The sequence below is a fragment of the Panthera tigris genome, chromosome B1 (assembly GCF_018350195.1).
Source record: "Panthera tigris isolate Pti1 chromosome B1, P.tigris_Pti1_mat1.1, whole genome shotgun sequence".
NCBI lineage: Eukaryota > Metazoa > Chordata > Mammalia > Carnivora > Felidae > Panthera > Panthera tigris.
Genome location: NC_056663.1, coordinates 49,925,343 through 49,948,344, shown reverse-complemented (window position 1 = coordinate 49,948,344; position 23,002 = coordinate 49,925,343). Strand labels below are relative to the sequence as shown.

Genomic DNA, 23,002 nt, shown 5'->3' with positions numbered 1-23,002 from the left:
ACCTCAAGGAAATAGTTCAAAAGAAGTATGTTTTTAAAGAGTAAACTATATAAAAATATTCATAGTGAAAAATTAGAAAATAACAAATGACCGATAATACATGAAAGGCACAAAAATAATGCGTACCTATTTAAATAAGAATATGAAGAGTATCACCCTGTAGAATGATTTCTATCAAATAATGTTAAATGAAAAACACAGAACACAAGAAAGCACAAAGCCAATGATTCCAACCATGTGAAAATGTATGTGTTCACAAATATAAAAAGAAACTTTGGAGTAATGTGAATACAGTTTAATGTGTCTTAAGATTCTTTTATTTTTATTAAATAATTTTTTAAACATTTCTAAATTGTTGGGGCTAGTTCTAATTTTGGATAGCATATGCAAGATTTCAGTTTCCCCTGGCTGTAAGCAATAAACAAAGTTATCTAAAAAGAAAAAATTCTGAGGCTGTAGTGAACCATGATAATTTTACTTGTCTACAAATGCTGGTGGGACACAAAAGGAAATAAATTTATTGGGAGTGGGGTGGGGAGGTGTATTAATCTGCCAGGACCGCCTAAGGAAGTACCACAGACTGGGGGGCTTAAACAGATATGTATTGTCTCGCAGTTCTGGAAGCCGGAAGTCTGTAATCAAGGTTCTCTCTGAGGGCTGTTGAGGGAAAAAAAATCTGTTCCGTGCCACTCTGTTGGTTTGTAGACGGCCATCTTCACATTCACATGGTGTTCTCCCTACATCCATGCCTGTGTCCAAATTTTCCCCTTTCATAAGGACACCAGTCATATTGGATTAAGGGCCCACTTTAGTATGACTTCCTTTTTTCTAACTACATCCACAACCATATTTCCAAATAGGTTCATGATCTGAGGTACTAATGATTAGGACTTTAGTAATTGGAGGGTGAGGGAGAGGGGTGGAAAGAGGACACAATTCAACCCATCACAGGATTCCAAGTGTAATCTTACGAAAATTGTACCTGGCGAATGACAAAAATAATAGTATAACGTACGCAATCTCAAAACATATCAAAACCCTAACAACTTAAACACAGTAAAACCCAGTTGATTACAACTTTCTTCTTTCTGTCCTTTAACACCATCCAGGCCTTTTTAGTTGAAACTGGGGATGTTAATGAGCTAACAAAGCCTAGAGGCTTTAAAGATAATATATCTGATGTGTCCAGTCTCCTGCAGCAAGGCCTTGAAGATGTGTCCAAATGCCTGGGAGGAGGGTGGCTTCTCTTGCGTTTGAACCTCAGGAACATGGGCAGAGAGAACATGGGTTGAGAATTACAGGAAGCAGGATCCCCATCACTGGAGGGCGCCCACAAATACCCTCCTGCTGAAGAATTTATCTTTAGTGCAAGAGGCTGATGAGAGCCCTTGCAGCTTGGGGGGGATGCCCTACTGGGGAGGAATCTGGTCTCCCCAAACAGAGCCAGCCTCTCCCAATTAACGTTACCACGTGGGTGGGAAGAGAAGCTCTAAATCTTCACTGAGCCCTGCCTCCTACCTTCTGAGGTAATGAGGACCCAGAAGATCTCTGAGAGAAATGAAGTCCTTAAGATTTCTGGATCAGTTTGCTTGTTCGTTCATTTGTTTAAAGAACCAGAAGCCCAGTCAGTGGTATACTGATAAAAAGGACAACTGGCTCTCCAGAAAGAAAAGCTCTCATTTGTGGGGTTTACAGATTTCTGTGGTGTAAACACTCCCACCATGGCTGATTTCAAGCTGCCAACATGAGCTCACTGAACACAGAGTTGAAGCTCCAGCACACCACCAAGCCCCCATAACTGGCTTAACAGAGTCTCAAAGCTGGGGAGCAGGGAGCCATATCTGGAGCACCCCAGTGAGAGGTGGAGAGAACGGGCACCCCTTGTGGGTTAGGAGAAGAGCCCCCGGCTGGCAGCCGTACTAGTGGGGAGCCATGGGCAGTGGGATGACTCAGTGAGAAGCAGGGTCCACACATAGCCTCCAGGGCAGTGAGGATGGCCGATGGGCAGGAAGGTCAAACATAGCAGGCAAAAAGGAGGAAGTGCATTCTTTCAGAGCTGAGAGAGGCTCACCCGGTCTGGTAGGAGAATTAGGACAGGTAGCTTTAGGGCAGGAGAGGCGATCAGAATTTTCTCAGACTGGAGAGAAACACCCCTCTTTTATTTCCTTTATGAGGGCATTTTCCCGGGAGGACCTTACCAGGAAGCGACACATTTAGGTTAGAGCTTCCAGGGCTCACACAGATGATCCTTGTCAACTGAGCTAAATCCCACATGGACTTCCTCCCCGTGTAGAGATTTGGTGTCAGGCTGAGCCCAGCAAAGGACACATGTGGGCTCCTGTTACAACAGGGTAAAGCTTGTGTGAAGGCAGGTAAGAAAACCAAGACAACTTGGTGGGTCTCCTGTCACTTACACTGTATCTCAGGGGTGTCGTATATATGGTGGAGATCAGTGGTGAGCCTGGGCCACAGCTTAGTAACTCTTGCCTAGCCACACCTGGCAGTGTTCGTACTCAGCACTGCTTTCAATACTGTTCTTGTACAACACATCCCCCATACCTGCCAGAGCGATCTGTCTCACAGGCAAACCTGATCATATATATGTTCCTCCTACTTAAGAACCCTTTCCTGGGGCCAGTTCACTGTCATTCGGCACACAGGCTTTTCCCGATCTGATGTCTATTCATCCCTCTAGCTTTATCTGCTGCTCTGCTCCTGGTAACTTCACTCTATCTAGGTTGCCATTCCCAAACAAGCTCTGTTTTCTTGATTCTAGGCCTTCTTTTTGTGTTTCCTCTAAGTTTTTACTCTTTTCCTAGCTCTATGAGTCTATTCCCATGCCAGGATCTTGAGTCACATCTATAGTTTTATTATTAAATTCCTGTTTTTTAAATTTTACTATCTTTTTATTGTGGGAAAATATATAGGACATAAAACTTACCATTTTTCACCAAAAAATTTAGTGGCATTAATTACATTCACAATATTGTGCAACCATCACCACTATTCCCATAATTTCTCATCACCCTAAACAGGAACTCTGTACCTATTAAACAATAATAACCCACACCCCACTCATCCAACCTCTGCTAACATCAAATCTACTTTCTGTCTCTATGAATTTGCCTATTCTAGATATTTAATATAAATGGAATCATACAATAGTTGTCCTTTTGTGTCTGGCTTCTTCCATTTATCATAATATTCTCAAGGTTCATTCATGTTGTAGCATGTGTCAGAACTTCTTTCCTTTTCCATGGCTGGATAATATTCCATTGTATAGACATACTACATTTTGTTTACACATTCATCTGCTGATAGACACTTGGATTGTTTCCACCTCTGGGCTATTGTGAAAAATGCTGCTCTTGAACGTTGGCATATACTTCACGCATTTTTCCCTCCTCATGATAAGATCTTATTTCTCTTGTAGACCTGGTGAACTCCTATTTATGGTACAGAATCCTTTATATGTAGAAAATGGAGCCCGAACCCAAACCTCCTGACTATGACCAAAGATGTTTCCACTTTGCCCCACTGAATGACAGTCTTTCCTGGATGGGCTATCAAAATGCAAGGGTGGGCCAAGGGTGGCAAAAGTGGGTCTGCATTTGATACTCATAAATGTCTCCAGGCAGCCATTTTCATAAAGTAACAATATGTGTAGGTCACTGTAGGGTGTGCATGTATGACTAAGTTAACAGGAGAAGAGTAGAAAAGAATGGGAGGCAGATGAGAAAGAGAGACATGAGAATAAATGGTCATGTGAATACTTAACAGAACTTTAGTCAAGCTACTAAATCATACTATAACAACAACAAATATGTCCCCACAAGGACAAAGCAGGTGGCGGGATGCCAGCATGCAACTTCATTTCGTTTGTTTTTACATGAAAATAAGTAATAGAGCATACTGAAGACAAACAAGGATATTTAATTGACCATATATTAAGTGTCATGATCTAGACTGAATTGGTCAAACCCAATTCATTGCTATTAATCTGCCCCCTAAGAAATAGTCACTGAGAGCCTTTTGCTCTCCCCTGCCCCAAGGCCTTGAGACCTTGTATTGAATATTGTCAGCACTTACTGCAAAGTTGTAAGACATTCCAAATTGTACACTCAGAAGTCCTTTTATTTTTTTAAGTTTATTTTACTTATTTTGAGAGAAAGGGAGAGAGAGAGAGAGAATCCCATCAGGCTCTGCACTGTCAGCACAGAGCCTAATGTGGGGCACGAACCCACGAACTGTAAGGTCATGACCTGAGCCAAAACCAAGAGTCAGACGCTCAACCAAATGAGCCACCCAGGTGCCCCAGAAATCCCTTTTGTAACCCTAGTCATGGGTCATCATGAAGCAAAATTGGAAGTAAACAGCCAGTATCTTCTTTCTGTGTCTTTTCCTTCCAGGCACCAGCTGTTAACAGGTATGAATCATTAAGGGCGGAATTTTAGGCATGAGTGGAAAATAAAATTTTTTGGATGTAGCAACCTTTCTGGCACTCCTTAAATCACACCATCAAGACACACCACATATTCAGCTTGGCTGAAAGGCCAGTCCTGCCTGGACAGATCCTCTCAAGCCTGAGACACTCTGACAGGAAGCCGGCTTTGAAAGAATGTCCTGCTTCTTAGGGTTGAGCATAACCAGACATACTGGTGCCATCTTGATGCAGTCTGAGTAAAAAGTGTTCAAGGTGATACAAGAGGATGTAGCTAAAAGAAGGAAGCAAAAAGGAACCTTGGGGAATAAGCCTGGGAATCAATTTTGCCTTTCCCTCAATTTCCTAAGCCTAGTGAGAGAAACCACAGAAAGTTCTAAGACCTACAGGGAGCCACTAGGTATTGTGGCACTGGGCCATTCCTTAGAGCCCTTGTGTATTCGTAGCTCCCTCTCCATATCCAAGTCTACCCTCGGTGCACAACTGCTAATGGACTCACTTAGAAAGGAAAGCCTAAAGCATTCAGGCAACATCAGCCTTGTGCATAAATCTCAAAGAACACAAGATTTTCCTTTTACATCTGTCTCTCTCCTTTCTTTCTGTGGAGCTTGAATCTTCCTGTCTCAGTTACAGACTCTTAATCTCTTACCACTTCCCCATTTCTTTCCACGAAAAATTATCTTTACCTTTAACAGGATCGTCTATATTAATTCATACTAAAGTATACTCTGGTTTCTCTTCAGATCACATAAACCTTTTGCCCCTTTAATTCATACTAAAGTATGAATGACTGAAAATAGCTTACACACTGTCTTTTGCAAGAGTAGTTACATTTTCCAAAGTAATACTTTCATCAGTGATAGATTTCATGTAGTATTTTTTAAAAATTCAAGAGATAGGGGCGCCTGGGTGGCTCAGTCAGTTAGGCGTCTGACTTCGGCTCAGGTCACGATCTCACAGTCCGTGAGTTCGAGCCCTGCGTCGGGCTCTGGGCTGATGGCTCAGAGCCTGGAGCCTGCTTCCGATTCTGTGTCTCCCTCTCTCTCTGCCCCTCCCCCGTTCATGCTCTGTCTCTCTCTGTCTCAAAAATAAATAAACGTTAAAAAAATTTTTTTTAAATAAAAAATTCAAGAGATGGAAAAAGGTACACCCTGATAACACTAATCAAAGGAATGCTAGAGTAGCTACTAGTTATATTACTTTCAGATAAAGCAGACTTCAGAGCAAGGAAAATTATCAGGGATAAAGAGGGGCATTACATAATGATAAAAGAGTCAATTCTTCAAGAAGACATAATAATCCTTATTGTATATGTGCCTAACAACATTGTTAAAATATGTGAGGCAAAAATGGATAGAACTACAAGGAGAAATAGATGAATCCACGATTATAGTTGGACACTTCAACGGCCCTCTGCCAGAAATGGATAGGTCCAGCAGGCAGAAAATCAGTAAGGACAGGGGTGCCTGTGTGGCTCACAGGGGTGTCCGACTTTGGCTCAGGACATGATACCACAGTTCGTGAATTTGAGCCCCACATTGGGCTCTCTGCTGCCAGCATGGAGCCCGCTTCAGATCCTCTGTCCTCCCCACCCCACCTCTGCCCTCCCTCACTCATTCTCTCTCTCTCTCTCTCTCTCTCTCTCTCTCTCTCAAAAATAAATAAATAAAGTTAAAAAAATCAGTAAGGACATAGTTGAACTCAACTTCACCAATCAACTGGACATAATTGACATCTACCAATTACTTCACTGAACAACAACAGAAAACACATTTCTCTCAAGGTCACATGGAATAGTCACCAAGACCGACCACATTCTGGGCCATAAACACATATCAACAAATTTAAAAAATAGAAACTATACAAGGTATGCTCTCAAAGCATACAGAATTAAACTAGAAATCAATCACATTAAGATATTCTAATGCTTATTTATTTTTGAGACAGAGAGAGACAGAGAACGAGCAGGGAAGAGGCAGAGAGAGAGACACAGAATCTGAAGCAGGATCCAGGTTCTGAGCTGACAGCAGAGAACCTGACGTGGGGCTCGAACTCACAAACCGTAAGATCATGACCTGAGTATAAGGTCAGACACTTAATCAACTAAGCCACCCAGGTGCCCCAACATTAAGATATTCTAAAATATTTAGAGAGTAAAAAACACACTTCTAAGTAACATATGGGTCAAAGAAGTCTCAAGAGAAATTTTAAAATGTTTTGAACTAAGTGAAAATGAAAATACAACTTACCAAAATTTGTAGGATCCAGTGCAAGGAGTGCATAACAGGACACTTATAGCACTGAATGCACATATTAGAAAAGAAGAAAGACCTAAAACCAGCCATATGAGCTACCACCCTAGGAACTTAAAGAGAAGAGCAAATTAAATCCAAAGTAAGCACAAGAAAATAAATAACAAAAAATAGAGTAGAAATCAATGAAGCTGAAAACAGAAAATCAATTTTAAAAATCAACAAAACTAAAGTGGATTCTTTGAATAGATCAATAAGATGGATAAACCTCTGGACAGACAAGCCAAGCAAAAAGGAGAGAAGATACAAATTATCAACACCAAAAATCAAAGATTCCATGTACATTCAAAATCCATTAATACATTATGTAGATATATAGTTAAAAACCATAAATACTGATCCCATGGACATTAAAAGGATAATTAAGGAATATTATAAATAATTCTATGCTCACAAATTTGATAACTTAGATGAAACAGGTCAATTCCCTGAAAGACACAAGTCTTCTACCAAGTTCATTTCTAGCAAAATTTATACAAGGAGAAATATATAATCTGAATAGGACTTTATCTATGAAAGAAATGGAATCAATAATTAGTAACTTTTCAAACCTGAAAGCACCAGGCTCAGATGGTTTTACTGATGATGCCAACAAACATTTAAGGAAGAAATCACATTGATTATCTATCACCTCTTCCAGAAAACAGAGGCAAAGGGAATATTTCCTAATTCATTCTGACGACAGCATTATCCTAATACCGAAACAGACAAAGCCATTGCAAGAAGGAAAACTACAAACCAGTATCTCTCCTGAACATAGTTGCAAAAATCCTTCAACAAATTATTAGCAAATGGATTCCAAAAGTGTGTGAAAAGAATTATACACTACAACCAAGTGGGATTTATCCTGGGTGTACAAGGCTAGTTCAACACCCAAAAATCAGTTCATGTAATCCAGCATATAAACAGACTAAAGAAAAATCATTTGACCATATCAATAGATGCAGAAAAAGTACTTGACAAAATCTAACATCCAATCATGATAAAAATTGTTCATGTTGGATCTTTCATAAAAAATAAGATAAGGGGAACCTGGGTGACTCAGTCAGTTAAGCGTCCACCCTCGGCTCAGGTAATGATCTCACGACTCATGAGTTGGAGCCCCATGTCAGGCTCTGTGCTGACAGCTTGGAGCCTGAAGCCTGCTTCAGATTCTGTGTCCCTATAGGGACACTATAGGGGATAGTGCCCCTATCCTACTCATTCTCTCTCTCTCTCTCTCTCTCTCTCTCTCTCTCTCTCTCTCTCTCAAAAATAAATAAACATTAAAAAAAAAAAAGTAAGATAAGGGCCAGCTCAGTCCATGGAACATGTGGCTTCTGATCTTGGGGTCATGAGTTTGAGCTCCATGTTGGGTGTAGAGATTTCTTAAATAAATAAACTTTAAAAAATTAATAAGACAGATACATTTCACCTAAATAAAGAATACTAAGAGAGAAAAGACTTGGCTTCCTAGAGTTTTAAAACATGTTATAAATGGACAACCACTCCCACTTATTCAACCCCCAAGATAACTTTTGCACTGAAGATAGGTTTTGACCAGGGGCACCTGGATGGCTTGGTTAAGCGACCGACTCTTGATTTCAGCTCAGGTCACAGTATCAGGGTTCGTGGTGCTCTTTTTGCCCCAAGCAGGCAAACATCAGTTAAGGAGGAGCCACTTGCCCTTTGCTGGTGGCAAAGTCTAAAGGAAATGATGACCCTGGAATGTGGAGCCTCTGCTCTCACAATGGAGTCAAGAGGACGAGGTCTGGGGTGACAATGGCAGGCTTCTGCTGCTAGAAGTGAACAGACTCACTTCTGATTTAACCCCGTGTCTCCTTTGACATTCCTCTGGCCAACTTGGTCTTCAAAGCACAAGGATTTAGAAGATGAGAAGGATTTTCCAGACATAGAGGAAGAAAAGAAGAAATCAAGAGCTGTAAACAAGGGGGACAAAGAAGCTAAGACAGTATCCTTTGTATTTCTAAGTGGCCTTCACTTCCTGGTGTCAGAAGAACAAACCCCTGTGCCGGATGCTCCAGATTTGAGGTCATTATCCTCTCTGGCCTTAAAGGGGTGGGAATCATGCTCTGGTTAAAGCATTTGTCACAGTATGGTTCAGAACTCTCACTCAGAAAAAGAATTAAACTCATTCAAAGGCATTTAGAATCCCAAATATTAGAGCTAGTTGAGGCCATAAACATTGATTTTTTTCATGTCCCCTTTAATGAATGAGAAGACCCCAGCCCAGAGAGGTTATAAAAGACTGGCCGCAGGACACACGACAAGGAAAGACAACAGAGGATAATGCAACCAAGCAGACCTGGGCTGGATTCCCAAACTTGCAGAAATCATACTTCATCTGTCGGAGTCCCTGCTACTTCATCTGTGAAAAGGGGATAAGAAGAACCATTTTGCATGATTGGTGTGGAAACTAAGATAGAAAACCTGCAGGGGTGCCTATGTGGCTCAGCCCGTTGAGTGCCCTTCTTCACCTCAGGTTGTGACTCTTGAGCCCTGCATCGGGCTCCCTGTCATCAGTGCGGAGCCTGCTTTGGATCCTATGTCTACCTCTCTGCCCCTCCCCTGCTTACGCACTACGTAAAGTACTCAATAACTATTTTCCTTTCCTTTGGTTTCCAGTGTCAGAGCCAGTACTCAGTGCCTGGGCTCTGGAATCCCAGTTCCTTCCTCTTTCCTCTGGTCCAACTGACAGCAATAGGTAGTGTAATGCAGGTATCAGGTCATGTTGGAGAGGGGCGAGGTCACGGGTGGGCTACAATGGGTCTGTGCTTCTGCTACCTGCCATGGGACACACTCAGCTGGTTTCAGCTTCTGCCTCTCCCACCGATAAGCTGTGCAGGAAAACCTAGATCCACCTATAGTTTCATTTTTCCATCTGAGAAATAGCGCAAAGGCCATTAAAATGGATATTATCTGGTATTTTAGAAGTCTCCCCAGTGAACTTCTCTTCATCTGTATTTATGTGTACATTTGCTGCAAGAAAAAAATCCAAATTCCTTCCCCTGAGTCACAAAGTCCTCAATGACCTGGCCCCAGGCTGTCTTTCTAAGATCTCATACCCACTGTCTGTGTGCTCACTGTGCTCTAGACAAATTCGCCTTGTTTCTGTGCCTCAAATATGCCAATCTGGGTCCTGCCTTAGGGCCTCTATACTAGCTGGGCCTCTGCCTGGAATGCACTTCCCTCACATCTCTGCATGGAAGGCTCCTTCAGAACTCAGCTTGATGTCACCATCTCAGACAACTCATAGAAGAAACCACCCATTCACTCACTATCACATCACCTTATTTTAATTCTCTATGTAGTTCTTCTCACTTGTCGATCATTTTCTTATTTCTCTAGTTACTGTCTGTCTCACCCTACTGGAAGGGAAGCTCTACGAGACAGCAATCTACCTTATTTATTGTACCTTAGTGTCCAGAAACTGTTCTTGCACATGGGAGGCACTCAACAAATACTTGTTGATTGAATAGAATAAGGAATGAACTCCAAACCACCAAAAGTGAACTAAAGAGCATTGTCTCAGGGGAGTGTTCATTCTAACTAAATCCTGCCTCACAGAAAGTTGCCAAGATTCAGAAACTCACCAGGTCAACCAGGCAGCAGTACATGAGTGAGAAGAGCATGGGCAAGGGACGAATCTTCTTCTAAAGGATCTCAACTGGCTGGACATCCAAAGGCATCTCTACCAGGAGACCTCTGAAAATATAGTTCTCTATGTGTTTCTGCAATGAGACTGGCTCAAATATCCATTTAAAGACAGTTAAATTGTGTTTCGAATGCTCCCTGCTATATAAATGCTATGGTCTCTCTTAAATGAGACAATTCTGAATGGGAGTGGTGCTCTCAAGCCAGGGCAGAGCAGTTGTTAAGAAAGATTAGTTACCTAAAGCAAATGTGAACTTTTCCTATTTTGCCAGTACTCAGGCTCTTTCCCACCCCACCTCCAATCTGGACTCACTGAAATCCTGCTACTTCATTTTTTTAAACAAGTTTATTTATTTTGAAAGAGAGAGAACCGGCAGGGGAGGGGTAGAGAGATCCAAAGCAGGCTCTGTGCTGACAGTGGAGAGCCCAATATGGGGTTCGAACTCATAAACCCCGAGATCATGACCTGTGTGACCTGAGCTGAAGTTGGATGCTTAACCGACTGAGCCACCCAGGCGCCCCCCTACATCTTCATTTTTAAGGCACAACTATAATGCTACAGCTTCTGAGAAACTCTTCAATAAGCCAATACTTTCCCAAATTTCATTACCCTTTTGTATATAAATCCATTATATTACTTATTTTATTTACTTTATATTATAATTACATTTATATACCTAGGGTTACCCTAGAAGATTACAAGTTCCTTTATCTCCCCCTAGCAACTATCACAGTTATTTACACAGAGGAGGTGCTCAATAAGTGTTAGTAAAATGAAGAAAGGAATAAGAGAGGGTAGTGTTACTCCTACTCAGGTGGTGGCTAAACACTGATTTAGGACTGAGAACAGCAGACAGGGGCAGGGATCTTGAACTTCCACCAGCATTTACTTATATGCACAGACCTTCTTTCCTCTCAGCACTGGGAGGATGAAAAGGCAAATCAACGCCTTGCTATGATTTGCTCAATTAACCCGGACGAGATGAACAGACTTCCCCTAACAGGCTTCCAAGGCATGTGATGTCCAGCTATCCCGAAGGCTGAACATTAACTGGTAAGATCGGATATATTACTTACAAAGTTGTTCTCGACTGCAATCTCTAAAATAATTAAACTGTTTTAATTTTAGGTAAATAAGGCTGGAAAATTCATGCTGGAGACATTAAGTTTTGATCTACGATAACCAAGTCTTCACCATCACTACCACAGGATGGCCACAGAACAGGATTTCAGAGGGTAATGATTTTTGTTTTTGTCTTCAGGGAAATGAATTTACTCATTTTTATAGGCAACTGGCTTGGTTCCAATTGGTTTTGTCTTCTTATACAACTTTGTCTTCTCCATTTTTTTCTCTTTTGTGATCAGCAAGAGAATATTCACTACTGAAGAACCATCCATAACCAGCCACAGTGTCCTCTCTACGGTCTTCATTTGCCTTGACCTCAACATCCCATAACCAAATCTTAACTCCATGTGCTGGAGCCCTGTCTCCCATTTCTGTTTTCCTTCCTGCTCTGTTTCTTTTCTTTTATAATCTCCCGTCAGAGTACTCCTCATGTCCCTCCCTATTCCCCATCCTCTGACAGTTTACTGAGTCTTCTACAAAACTACCGATAAGAGTCTCTATGGAGAATTCTTGTCACTCTAAGGCACTTTGGATTAAAGTAACCAAGGGTTCCATCACCTACTAAATCTAAACCTGTATATATCCTCTGACTCAGTAATTCCACTCTAGGGTACATATAGTAAAGAACTGAGTGTCTATGCACACCCAGCACATGTACAAGAATGTTCACAGCAGCTTTATTCATAATAACCCAAAGCTAGAAACAACAAAATGTCCATCAACAACAAAATGGATAAAGTATGATACATTTACACAATGGAATGATACACACCAAAGAAAAAGAATGAATTATTGCTATACACAACACCATCCATGGATGAATCTCAAAGAGAATGATGAGAAAAAAGAGCCAAAACACACAAATGTCTCCTGCTACCCGCCCCCCCCCCCATATATATAAATCAAACAGGCAGAGCTCATTTATAGGGATAGAGACTGGCAAAGTGGTTACCTCTGGGGAGATCCAGACTGGGAGAGAGCATAAGGGATGCTATTGGAGTCCAGAAACACAATTTACCTTAATCTGGTTTGTGGGTGGTTACATGGTCCTAATACACATATTAAAAGTTGTCATGATTAGTATACTTTATAGAAGTTATGCATCAGTTAAAAAGAAAATACATTGAGATAAAAAAAAAGAAAGTAACCCATGTATTACCACAAATTCCCAAACAAAAAACAAGCTGTGCTCTATCCCTCTCCCCCACATTCTAATTTCGCTTCCTCCTTTTGTGTTTGTGCCAGGATGGCACACGATGGGTGCTGTTAGCATATGACGTGGGGAGAATGTGCAAAGCAAGCAGACAGCGTGGCAGATGGAAGCATACTCACCTTGTGAGAGGAGTAGTTCTGGACCTTCCTTTTGCAATTTCTTCAGCTGTGGCTCTGGAAGATGAGCATATGCCCTGAGAAAGACAGTGGAATAAGCAGTCTCTCTGTGATTATTTTCCCCCTTGCCTTTCCTCTGATTTCACCCTCACACTCTACCTCATGGTCAAGGAAAACTCTCTCTTAAAGCACCAACACCCATGTTCTCCTTTCCATCCATTTAACCCACCACGGCAGGCACGAGGCGCAGTGCCCAGCATGTCTCTCTTCTCTTTTCCCTGCATCACCTGTTTCATCCTCTTCCTCACATCCTTCTCCCAGCCCTCCCCCCACTACATTCCCTCTTTGTCTTCCTACTTCTTTTTCTATCCCCACCCCTCTGTGAGTCCCTCTCTCCTCCCAATCTGCTCATCCATGTCTTTTCTCCACAGTGTGGAACAAAGATCTAATGATTTTCTACAGCATTCTGAATTGTTTAATTTTAAAAAGGAATTTGGGAAAAGCCAGATTTGGGTTTATAAATAACACCTTTCCTGTTCATTGAGACTCATCTACATCATGACATGGATGTTTGATTTTTAAACTGCACGGCTGTCACTGTAAAGTTAGAAAAATGAAACCTAATGAAATTGTGGTACGGTGGGCTTGCTGTTCTCTCCTTAGGAAAACAATTTCCAGCAACACTGTTATTAAGTACTGAAAAGATTTACTCAAAGTGAAAGTCACATAAAATTTCTAAATGACCTCGATTTATATACACAATAACTTACAAAATGCCTAGTGGTAGAAAAGCAGTTATGGGAGATTTGTTTCATTTCTACTTTATGACCCACAGGGAGAGGAGTAGGGGCGGGGAGGAGGGAGCTCCCCTGGGGGAGGGCTAGACTGCAGAGGTCAAAGGGATGTGCCTGGAGACCAGGCAGGTGAGAGGCAGATGGAACCAGGGCTGGACTGCGGTAGCCTCAGGAGGCTAACGATTTACCTGGCCTTCAAATCCGCAGTCTTTAACCACTGTTTAGTACTGGGAAGGAGGGCGAAGGGCTGCTAAGTGCGGAGGTGTCCGGAAGCAGGGGGGAGGGGGAAAGGGCGCCCTCTGGCGGCAGCTGCTCAGCCCTTCCTCCGCTGTCTTGAAGAATTCCGCTCTAACGCAGCATAGCAACCCAGCAAACCAGAACCTGCGTCGCTCACCCTCCCGCATACTCCAGGAGGCCGTTTAGCAGCCAGGGGTTGATTTTACCCCACCGCCAGGGGCCCACCGACTGTCTTTTACAGCTGTTTACTCCTTTCCCCCAAGAGAAGTACTGGAAATAAAACATTCTCCACCTCGCTAGATTTCAGCAGGTGTCAGCACTCTTTAGAGGATGATGCTAGGCAACTACAGTTGGCCCCACCTTTGATTCAGCTCCGCAGTAGCTATTGTGGGACCCTTCAGAATGTCCACAGTAGGGGGGTGCCTGGGTGGCTCAGTCAGTTAAGCATCTGACTTCAGTTCTCACAGTTCACAAGTTCAAGGCCCACATTGGGCCATGCAGAGAGCCCATTTCAGATCCTCTGCCCCGCCCCTCCTCCCACTGCTCCTCCCCTGCTCATACTCTCTCTCAAAAATAAATAAAAGGGTTTAAAATTAGAAACAGAATGTCCACAGCAGGAACATGTTCCTAAATTTTCAAAACTAGAATAATAACTTTCAAAACTAGGAATAATAATACCTACCTCCCGGGGCTGTATGAGTTACAGTGCCAGGCACACAGTAGTGCTCAGTAAATGCTGGTTCCTTCCCATGTCCCTTCCACATCCATCCCATGTTCCTTAAAAAAGATGAGTTGGTAAGTTTATTTCCTCCACGCTACTTGGCTGGCAGGGCCAACACAGGCTTGTGGCAGTTTGGTGCAGCTGCTTTGATGTAGGAGCATCTTAATATGGCCTAAAAGGCCATCAGTGTTTTTTTTCCTTAAGCAATATCACCAATAATGTGAGAAACAGATATCCTCCCTCCTTCCCTGAGACTCCCATCGATGACTTCCATTTCCCATCCCCAGATGGATGTCAGCCTTGCACATGGTAAGAAAACAAACAGACAAGGGGCGCCTGGGTGGCTCAGTCGGTTGAGCGTCTGACTTCGGCTCAGGTCATGATCTCACGGTTTGTGAGTTCGAGCCCCACATCGGGCTCTGTGCTGGCAGCTCAGAGCCTGGAGCCTGCCTCAAATTCTATGTCTCCCTCTCTCTCTGCTCCTCCCTGGCTCATGCTCTGTCTCTCTCTCCTTCAAAAATAAATAAAAACATTTAAAAAAAAAAAAAAGAAAACAAACAGACGAGGAAGCCATTTTACATTTGGACACTGCCACATTACATCACCAAATCCCTAAGTCAAACAGCAACCTCAAATCAGTTGCAAAAGGAGGTAGTGACCAAAGAGCTCTGCTTTATTACAATCATGTTCAGAAGCTGGCAGAGTTGACAGCTTCAGAAAATGGGAGTCCTGTTAGGGTATGTTTTAAAGTCATCTTACAAGCTGCCTTCAAGAAAAATAGGTCATGCTCAGAGAGGCAGGTTCTTTTATTCTGCTGAGCTCTTTGATGGTTATGGCTAAGCAAAGGGGGGCCTGGAGCTAAGGTCTCCCATTAAAGCCAGAAAGTGTCTTATAGACTATTTTTTTTAACCATAGCCCTTATTATTTATACGGTATGATCAAAATGCATTTCACAAAACAATAGTTACTATGCACACACTTGTATTTTCTATTTTATTTAAAAGAAAATCTTTGTGACCCTCTAAATTGGCTCTACCACCCACTAAGGGATTATGACACAGATTGAAAAATGGTGGGCTAGGATGCTGAATTATCCTGTTAAATAGAGAAAAATAAGTGTGTACTAGGATAACTGGGAAAAAGCATGTGAGGAAGAGAGGCAAAGGAAGAGCTGTAAGATGTAGTGAAGACAGAGCAATAAGGCAGGTAAGATGACCAAGAGCCAGCACCCTGGCTGATGGACTTTTAAAAATAGAAATTTCTTGGGGCACCCAGGTGGATCAGTTGGTTGAGCGTCCATCCCACTCTCAGGTCATGACTCTCACAGTTTGTGAGTTCGAGCCCCCCATCAGGCTCTGTGCTCATGGCACAGAGCCTGCTTGGGATTCTCTCTCTCTCTCTCTCTCTCTCTCTCTCTGCCCCTCCCACACTCACACTCTCTCAAAATAAATAAATACACTTAAAAAAATAATACTTTTCCCTTTCCAGACTTGTTGATATAATTAAGGTGTACTATGTGATGGTTTGATATATGTATATGTTGTGAAGCGACTACCACAATAAGGTTCATTCACACGCCCTTTACCTCACATGTTTACCTTCTGTGTGTGTTTGTGGTGAGAACTTTTAAGACCTACTCTCGGCAACTGTCAAATACCCGATACACTACTGTTAACTGTGGTCCCTGCGTTGTACATTGTTCATCTTAACACTGGAAGCTTGTACCTTTTGACTACCTTCACCCATCTTCTTCCTTTTTCCCCAGCCCCTGGCAATGACCAATCTCTCTCAAAAACAGATATTTGGGTATCTGGGTGGCTCAGTCACTTAAGCATTCAACCCTTGAATTTGGCTCAGGTCATGATCTCAAGGATCCTGCTTCAGATTCTCTCTCTCCCTCTCTCTCTCTGCCCCTCCCCTGCTCATACTTCTCTCTCTCTCTCTCTCTCAAAATAAATAAATAAACGTAAAATTTAAAAAAACACACACACACAGAAAAAAACACAGGAATTACTGATGTCCCTTTTGAAGCTGTTTGCCTTGAAGCATTTGTGACCCCCTACTCTTGAACACTCAGTCAAGTTTGTTCCTCACACAAATACCTCCTGTAAGTAGGTTTGGGGCAGAAACGGAGGGAAAGGCTGAATCTCATTTCCAGGTGGACACAGTGCAGAACACAGACAGCTCTTACGGGGTGAGCATGAGACCTGTAAGCTACACTAATGGTAGAGGCAGGGCTCAGAGTCAGGAAATAACAGAAATGGGGGCAAACTTCTGGACTCTTCCCTGGGGTATTCAAACCAATCTTTCTTGGATCTTAAGGGCAGGGTTAGGCAGGATTTTGAGACTGAACATCCCAAATCCCCAGTTCTCAGGAGCAGTGTCATACCTCTGTCAGAGAAGGTGTGTGGGAATGGCAGAAGAAAAAGGTCCCTCCCATGAAAGGCTCTGAGAAGAGAAGGAAAGAGGAGCAGTCAGTAGTCATAGGGGCTCTTACCTGGGAAAAGGAATGAGGGGCTGAACCTGAGCCTGTATGAAAACTTAGGAGAGGGAAGAGTATGTGGGAGAGAGGGTGTAGGAGAGAGACAGGGGAGACATGGAGGTTAAGAGAAAAGGAGGGATGCATGTGACTTAGGGTGGACGAAAGGCGAGAGTGTTTAGGGGCAGAGGATTGCAGGGGAAACGTGATAATACTGGAAAAAAACCTATATCTATGCCATAAAAGCTGTCCTTAGATAAAAGAGGCAGATGAAGCACCTGGGCAGCTCAGTGGGCTAAATGTCCGACTTCACCTCAGGTCATGATCTCACAGCTCATGGGTTCAAGCCCTGTGCCTGGAGCCTGCTTCAGAGTCTGTGTCTCCCTCTCTCCACCCCGCCCTCCCTCCCTCTCTCTCTCCCTCAAAAATAAATAAACATTAAAAAAAAATTAAATGAGAGGCAGATGGCTTGGGCTACCTCCCAATTGCTGAATGTCAAGGTAACATTTTGCTACCTTGCTAAAGGTAATGCTTCAGCATTAGGAAATGCTTCACTTGAGACCATGCCCTGGGCACGGGCACAGCTTCCACCTTCTCTGCCCACAGCCGCTGAGCACAGTGATAGTGCAAGACACAGCTGTTTGTTGTGCGGGAGATGATCAGGTCCGCGTAGACGTCAGCCAGGGTTAACATCGCTGACTCTTGTGAGCTGCCCCTGGGGCTCATTTTTGACAGGGGTGATAATCCCTTCCTCAAAGCGAACTTGTGAGGAGGACATAGATTGCTGTTCCTCTGTATGCCCTCTGTTTACTTGCCTGTAAACATGGAAGCAAACCTCTTAAATGAGCTGATGATCTCTAAACTAATACCTCAAATGAATCTGCGAATTGGGAATTTGTGAAGCTTTTGGATTATATTTTCTTGAATTGCTGATTACAACCCCGGTGCCAAAGCAAAATAGGGCTATTTATTTCATGTAATACTGAAATCCTAATGCGTCAGTTTTTGGAGAGGTGGTATGACACAGTGTTTAAGAGCGTAGGTTTTGGAGCCAGATGGCACAGTTCAGATTCTAGCCCCAACAGAACTAGTGTGCAACCTTGGGAAATTTACTTCATCTTCCTCTACTTTCCCCATCTGTGAGACGGACATGATAATAGAATTATGAAGATGAAGTGAGTCAATACAAAGAATTTACAACAGTGCTTAGCAGATATTGCATATTTGGGGTTTTTTTTTTTAGTTTATAATTTATGAAATTAAATATCGGAACAAAACTTTAGTGCACTTCAAATTAAACAATTGTAAACACATAAAACCATCAGATAGAAGATGTATATTTATAAATGGTATTTAATGATACCGAAATGATAAAAATGAGGGGCTCCTGGGTGGTTCAGTCGGTTGGGGGTCTGACTCTTGATTTAGGCTCAGGTCATGGTCTTCTGGTTCATGGGTTCTGGCCCGAGTTGGGCTCTGTGCTAACAGTTGGAGCCTGCTTAGAATTCTCTCTCTCTTTGCCCCTTCCTGAATGCACATGAGTTCTCTCTCTTTCAAAATAAACATTTTAAAATAATAATAAAAGAAAATAAAAATGAAAATGATCATGAAAAATTTTAACACGAAATTCAATTTCAGCTCTTAAAAAAAGTGAAAAACTAAAGAACAAAATACTCCAATAGTATCACTGTTCATTTTTGAGTATATGTGTACAAATTTTCCCCATTGCTGAGAAAGCATTTTTTTTTTAAACATTTATTTATTTTTGAGACAGAGAGAGACAGAGCATGAACGGGGGAGTGTCAGAGAGAGAGGGAGACACAGAATCTGAAACAGGCTCCAGGCTCTGAGCTGTCAGCACAGAGCCTGAAGCGGGGCTCGAACTCACAGACCACGAGATCATGACCTGAGCTGAAGTCGGCCGCTTAACCGACTGAGCCACCCAGGCGCCCCGAGAAAGCATTTTTTAACTCTACCCTAGTTAGGGGGAGAGTGAGAAAATACTAGTTATAAGGTATTTCCAAATACTCTCCTCTGAGTCCATCTTCAAATGATATATATATTTTTTGTTATGCTTTGTAACTTTGAAAAAATCTTTTTAGGACAGCTTCTTCCCCACCTCCGCACCCCAGAGATAGCACTTATTTCATTGTTCTAGTTTTTGTCTGCATTGTTTTAACCTTTTTTTGTTTTTGTCACATGTAGCTGGCGATTCTAACACAGAGTTATCTGTATCCATTTCAATGATGTCATGTTCATTCTTTGCTTGTTCAAAAGTCTTTGAAAACAAAGACCCTTTTTTTTTTTTTAAGTAGGCTTCATGCCCAGCAGCATGGACCTCAATTCTGGGCTTAAACTCACCACCCTGAGATCAAGACCTGTGCTGAGATTAAGAGTCAGATGCTTAACCCACTGAGCCACCCAGGTGCCCTGTAAGAGATTATCAATTATTTTTCTTTCTTTTCTTGAACATTATAGGGACATAAAGTCCTCCCGGATGAGTACACATTTACTCCATTTGAAAATTAATGGAGTGTCTAATTTTATGACTACATCTCAGGATGTAAATGTTTCTGATTTTAAAAATACCATGATGGTGGGGTGGCACCTGGGTGGCTCAGTAGGTTAAGTGTCCAACCCTTGATTTCGGCTCAGGTCATGATCTCACGGTTGGTGAGTTCTAGCCCCACGTTGCTGATAGCACAGAGTCTGCTTTAGATTTTCTGTCTCACTCTCTCTGTGTCTCCTCTGCTCTCTCTCTCTTTCAAAAGTTAATAAAATAAACATTAAAAAAATATGATGGCAGCATCATGCAAACAAAGATACTGGAATATTAATATATCGAAACATCAAAACACTGGAAAGCAAGATTGCACTTTGTACAGATTGTACACTTGAATGTCAAAGATCTGCTCTAATTGTTGAGGTAAATCAAGGAGGGTCTCCTATTGCTCAGATGTCAGACCCTTCCTTGTTTCCTCTGCCTCTTCCCTCTGTATGTCTGCAGCCATCTTTCTTGATAGCCCAGCAAACTGCGGAAAACAGTCCCTGCTCATGGACTCAAATTCTGTTAGGTTTATTGTCTTTTGGCTTATCCTCCTCCGCCATGTAGTAAGCAACCTAAAACTGTGACTGTAGGGGGAGCAAGCGTGCTCCGGGTGTCTAAAGACCAAGGTCAGGAAACCGTTCTCATGCACAGCTGTGGGCTCATGGGGGCAAAATCGACTCTCACAGATAAGCTAAGAAGTAGCCAACAACTATCCCTCATATATATATATATATATATATATATATGTGTGTGTGTGTATATATATGTATGTATATATATATGTATGTATATATATATACACACACACATACACACATATATATACATATATATATATATATATATATATATATATATGGTTTTTTTTTTAGAAAAATCTAAAATGTCCAACTCAGTGGCTGTTAAAATTAGGAACATAGGGGCGCCTGGGTAGCTCAGTAGGTTAAGAGTCCGACTTCAGCTCAGGTCATGATCTCATGGTTTATGGGTTCGAGCCCCACATCAGGCTCTGTGCTGACAGCTCGGAGCCTGGAGCCTGCTCTGGATTCTGTCTCCCTCTCTCTCTACCCCTCCCTGGCTATCACTCTGTCTCTGTCTCTCCCTCAAAAATAAACATTTAAAAAAATTTTTTTTAATTTTTAAAAAATTTTTTAAAAATTAAAAAAAAATAAAATTAAGAACATAATTAGGGAGCCTAAACATTTAGCTACTGAGCACCTCAACATGTGACAATTATTAGTGTTTATGTTTGTATTATGGGCAGATTTCAGAAGGAAAAAGAGAGGGTACGGGGCAGGAAGCCAAAGGTAGAAGGAGAAAGAGAGAAGACATGAGAGAAGAGACAGGAAGGCGTGGGCTGAGGGAAGAGGGTGAAAACAGTGTAACTGTCAGAATCCTAGCGAGGCAGAGGGAGGCTCAGAAAGGAGGCAAAGGAGGAAAAATCTAGAATAATGGTTCTTAACTGTTTTTAGTGATAGTCCACTTTGAGAATATAAGAAATGAGAGACCTTTTCCCATAAAATGCACATATGTTTGTATATTCCAGGGCCCCACGAACCACAGGTTGAAAACTCCTGGTCTAAACGGGGATACAGAGAAGCAGAGAAGCATCTTCTTCAGAGGAAGATGCAGAGGCAGGAAGATGGAGAGGTGGGTGGAAAGAGCCCCAAGGAAAAGGGCCGGCCCTGGTTTCCACCTCCTCTCTCACACCTACATCAGTGCTGGACCTGACTTTGAAGCTGGGCCTTCCTCAGGGCGTGTTTGATCTCCCCATCCCTTCTTCTCTCTCATCCAGACACACCCCCCCTTATGACAAGAGCGCACTGTGGCTTAGAATTTACAGATACGAGCTATTCTAGGGAAACCTCAGAAAGGAGACCTCACTCCTGAGCAGCGTTATCTCAGCCGGTCTTTTTCCTCTCAGAGCCCCTGTTTCTCAAGGGATTCACACAGATGAAAACGCACATTTGTGAGTCACTGCGACGTCAGCTCAGAAGTTGTCCAGGGCTGGGTCAGTAGGAGTCTTAGGTGACATGGAGGGACAGCAGGAGCAAAGGCTGCCAGAAAGACCAGCTAAGGCTTCCTCTGCCTTCCAGCCCTGTGCGCTACAGAAACAAAGGCAGGAATGGAGGGAAACTCCCTTTTTTGGGGAGAGGGAGGAACCTCTCTTTTTGCACTTCTGTATAGTGTGGTCTTATGGTTAAAGAAGGTGGCTATCTATGTCGAAAGCATCAACCATAAAGAATCTAAATCTGACCATTGCCTTAGGCCTCTTCCCTTTCCTTGGAGAGTTGGATGGAGATGGCCCTGGAAAGCAATTTGAAATTGAGCCCCATAAACTCCATCTTATCTCATAATTTAACATTTATTTATTTATTTATTTATTTATTTATTTATTTATTTTAAAGTTTATTTTTGAGAGAGATAGAGAGAGAGCGAGAACGAGTGGGGGAAAGGCAGAAAGAGAGGAGACAGAGAATCCCAAGCAGCCTCCCTGCTGTCAATGCAGAACATGACACAGGGCTCGAACCCATGAGCCTCAAGAGCATGGCCTGAGCCCAACTCAAGAGTCAAACGCTTAACCACTGAGCCACCCAGGCACCCCTTATAACTTAACTTTTAATTCCAATGTATACGCCTAGCTCTAGAGTTCTTACAAAGAGATGAAGAACTATGAGGAAAAGGTACTGTAGGGGGTTTGAAATTGGGATAATGTCAGAAACGAAGTTTCTGGATTAGGCCAGTCCCTTTACAGGAATAGGGACTCCTGACGTAATATTCTTAACCACACGTTGTTTTCTTAGGGGTTATATTTCCTAAGCATCTGGGGGATTGGGGGGCAGAAATTACTCAAAAGAACAGAGGCTTTGTTTTGGATGACTTGGAGCAGACAATATCCCCATTCAAGGGATCAAGGTGCACTGGGCAGGGGTAATGGATTGAGGAAGAAAGAAATAGATCAAGTGTGAAAATTCCATGCCAAACTACCTCCACAAGCTTCCTCCAGCCAATCTGACCCTTTTCAATGAGAAGTGTGAACCAAATTGTTGCTTTGATGATTTTTCCACTTTTTTCTACTGAGGTGAATAAGGAAGCCTTATGGCATCCTTTCATCTGCAATCCCAGAGAAGGCTTCAGGCCAAAAATGCATAACAAGCGCCTCCCCCCTAGTCCGTCAACAAGTGATGCTCATTAGGAAAGCTGGCTCAAAACTGCCCTGTCACCTCCCTAGAGTTAAACTTCGCCCACTAGGCCAGCTGGCAGGTGTCGGCATACTTCCTGCAGGCCCGCCCCATGGCACAGGCAAGCTGCTACAGACCAAGGGATTCTGGAGCAAAGGGGAAGGGAAAAAAATCGGGAG

The 23,002-nt window shown here is 42.5% G+C and overlaps 2 long non-coding RNA genes across 4 annotated transcripts; one reads left to right on the top strand and one right to left on the bottom strand.

Annotated features, from left to right (window-relative positions):
- The first annotated feature begins 8,507 nt into the window (after nt 1-8,507).
- Nucleotides 8,508-21,849, top strand: LOC122237911. Of its 3 annotated transcripts, none has more exons than XR_006216664.1 (4): nt 8,508-8,784; nt 11,327-11,461; nt 11,537-11,643; nt 21,188-21,849. It is a non-coding gene; the product is annotated as an uncharacterized LOC122237911 (long non-coding RNA). The 3 variants fall into 3 exon arrangements; XR_006216666.1 differs by lacking the exon at nt 21,188-21,849 and adding an exon at nt 12,779-13,376; XR_006216665.1 differs by lacking the exon at nt 11,327-11,461.
- On the bottom strand, nt 8,961-14,139 carry LOC122237912. Its single transcript, XR_006216667.1, has 3 exons — nt 13,845-14,139; nt 12,866-12,939; nt 8,961-9,121 (listed from the first exon to the last, which is right to left on the bottom strand). It is a non-coding gene; the product is annotated as an uncharacterized LOC122237912 (long non-coding RNA).
- Nucleotides 21,850-23,002: the final 1,153 nt, after the last annotated feature.